This window comes from Heterocephalus glaber, unplaced genomic scaffold, assembly GCF_053883595.1.
Source record: "Heterocephalus glaber isolate CG9 unplaced genomic scaffold, H.glaber_assembly_v1.0 deba00001666, whole genome shotgun sequence".
In the NCBI taxonomy this organism is placed as follows: Eukaryota; Metazoa; Chordata; class Mammalia; order Rodentia; family Bathyergidae; genus Heterocephalus; species Heterocephalus glaber.
This window is the reverse complement of record NW_028258406.1, coordinates 2,951,374-2,954,666: the sequence shown is the minus strand read 5'-3', so window position 1 is coordinate 2,954,666 and position 3,293 is coordinate 2,951,374. Positions and strand designations below refer to the sequence as shown.

At 39.5% G+C, this 3,293-nt stretch overlaps 1 pseudogene; it reads right to left on the bottom strand.

Annotated features, from left to right (window-relative positions):
* Nucleotides 1-1,544: 1,544 nt before the first annotated feature.
* Nucleotides 1,545-2,910, bottom strand: LOC101714473 (gamma-aminobutyric acid receptor subunit alpha-5 pseudogene; annotated as a pseudogene).
* Between the last annotated feature and the right edge of the window lie 383 nt (nucleotides 2,911-3,293).

Here is a 3,293-nt window from a genome sequence, read left to right as displayed (position 1 = left end):
GGGTGAAGAAAGGTGTGGTTGTTGCTTTTTCAATTTAGAGGATGGAACCTGTTGCCAGTCATTAAGAATCTGTGGATAGGGTATTCCTGGCATTTATGGAACAGGAACAAGACAAAGCTTCAAGTAATACAGCATAATTTTGATTAGTAGTGTGAGATGTTTCAGTTCTTTCATAATCACAAAAGTGCAAATGACAGACCTGCTATCTAGTTTTATGGGTGAATTCAGAAAAAATACTATAAGTGTCCTTGGTGGTACCATTTTATTAATGTATTGTAATATTGGATCTAAAATTAATCAAAGTCCAAGTCATCATTATTTCTACCCTAAACTTTATTTCTGAATATCAACTCTTATGATTATGACTAAACCTCTTAGAACTTAAATCTAGGATAGTCACAAAATAGTTCTTTAAAATTTGTACACACAAATACACATGGATATGTACAATATACATAAGTAATATTCACATGCACTCAATGCACATACTCCTAGCACAAGTGTATGGATATCTATGACAATTACAAAATCAATTAAAAATATTTCACTTTGTGAAAGTTGTTTTGATTATGTATTCAGACAAAGGTTTTAATTTGTTGACTTTTAAAAAAATTTTTTAATGAACATTAAAGATTCATATACAAAAGCTAACAGAGCAATAAGTCAATGATGAAATACATACAAGGAAATCAGGTGGAAAATAACTCAGTTACAGTTTCTCACCACTGAAGGTCTACAGGCTGGCGGCAGCAGGAGGTGGTCAAGGTTCCAGAGACAGAGGGCCATGGGCCAATGGCTGAGAAGGTCATAAAATTGGTTTTGTTTTAGCAACTTTTTTTCTTCCTTGGTCATTGTTCATTTAGTGGAGATTAGGGTGGAATGGGAAATAACCCCCCCCCCAAAGAAAATAATTTTTAAGCAATTAAGATTTTCCTTGGGGAAAATACTTGATCTGCTACTCTAACATACTATATGTTTCTGTTATTAAATTTGTCTCCATAAATGCAGCCTATTCTATTTCTTAATGTCAAATCATGCAGTACTTTTCTAATTTCAGAGTAGTAAGAATTATGAAAGGCAATTAAATTTGGACATAAATGTCCACAGTTTCCTTTTAATGAAAATGTGCTCTCTGTGATCTTTGTTTCCTATGGTAGTTGGTCAAGTAATAATAATGGAGTATTTCTTAAAATATTTATCTGCTGGGAAATTCTGTATGAAATGACATTCAAAGTATAAAAAACATCATTAGGTAACACTTGGAACAGTTAAAAATATACTTATCTTGTTTGTAAACTATCAGTGTTAAGATACTGAGCATCTGAATGTTAGTCATTGCCTCCTGGTTTTCTATAAAGCTGTTTACTTTATTTGTCAGTGAGACATCTTAGAAATATCTGAAGTTACATATATAAACATCAAGGCAATATTATTTTTATGTATTATTAAACATGCAAGTTTCCTGAAAGATAGTGCCCAAATACGGAGAGTCCTTCTGCACTTCGCTGGAAGTATGGCTTCCTTGGAGTGTGGAGCACAGTCACTTATTTGGGAGAGGTGGCTCCTTTAATCACTGGCTCCCTATTCAAATATGTTGCCCAGTAAACTAAGTTCAAAGTGCTGAAAAAGAGTAGAAATACAATTCGGGACATCTTGTCAATCTTGCTGATGCTGTTGTAAGTCTTTTTGGTCTCAGCCGACTTCTCTTCAGAAGACTTGACAGAGACCATAAATACATTAGAGGTCCCTGCTGGGGTTTGTTCCTTCGGGATGTTTGGAGGGTTGGTCATCTTTCCAGTAGTGTAAGCATTTGTTGACTTATTTAGTTTGAGCTCACCTTCCTTTTTCTTGATCTTGGCTCCTTCCAAGGCTTTTTTTGCCATCCCAAGCCCAGCCTCTCTTTGTAAAATAGTTGACTGTGGCAAACTCAATCAGCGCAGAGAAGACAAATGCGTAGCACACGGCAATGAACCAGTCCATGGTGGTGGCGTAGGGCACTTTGGGCAGGGAGTTGTGGGCGCTGATGCTGAGTGTTGTCATGGTCAGCACTGTGGTCACCCCAAAAACTGTCCTGGCTGGGACAGATTCTCTGTTTAGCCAAAAGGACACCTGGGATAAGATTACTTTCATTGTTCAGGGAAGGTAGGTCTGTATGACAAAGTAGCCAATCTTCCTTTTCAGGTGGAAATGTGCCATCATAATTGTGTATTCACCTGTGCTGGTGCTGATGTTCTCAGTACCCACCGTCTGCCCCATGAGGTGGTACTGGTTCAGTCTGGAACCATCTTCTGCCACTACCACAGACTTGGTGGAGCTATTGGTCCAGACATAGATGACTTCAGAGTTAGGGTATGCATAGCTGCCAAATTTCAGGGGGCAAGCATGGGCATCCATTGGGAAGCCTTCAAGTTGCATGGGGCACTCAGCAGAGATTGTCAAGCGCATGGTGTAGAGCAGGGTGCCGCCGTCCTCCAGCCGCAGCAGCTTGTTGGGCGTGGTCATATTGTGCGTGATGGACTTCTTCCCATTGTGAAAGAAGGTGTCCGGGGTCCAGATCTTGCTGGCCAGCAGGTTGTTGAGGGGGAGGCGCTGCATGGGCCCCTTGAACCGCAGCCGCTCGTCCTTCCAGCTCATCTCCGTGTCTGACACTGGGCCAAAGCTGGTGACGTAGGTGTCCGTCCACACCTGAGTGATCCGCTCTCCTAGCCCGGCCGCAGTCTGTTGTCATAGCCATCCAGGAGCCCATCCAGGATCCTGGTGAATATGGTAATGTTGTCATTGGTCTCATCTTTTACGGAACTGGTTGGCATTTGTGACAAGCCAAAGTGACTGGATAAGTTCATGGAAATACAAAAGAGAAGGAGGTTTTTGATCATGATAAAGCTAGAGAACATTCCATTGTGCATTCCCAGTAAGAATGATGGTCAAAGCAGATCAATTTGGAAGAATTGTTATTCTTCTCTCTAACTTAATCTTGAAGCTTTGTGAAATATTGGCCACTCATTCACAGCCAACACGCGATTCCTTGTGCTGCACGATGCCAGCCGGGGCGCCACATGTCAGCGCAGGGACAATTTGTTGACTTTTAATTGCAATGACAGAGAAATGACATTTCTGTTGTATTTTACATGGATTTATTTCTAATAATCTCTTAATAGATATCTAATCTATTGATTTAAGAAAAGAAAATTGATCCCAATGATATAATTAATATCATTTTCATTGCTTTGAGACTATTTTATATAATAAATTTAAGCATGAACCAATTTATATCTATTATACAATATAGGACA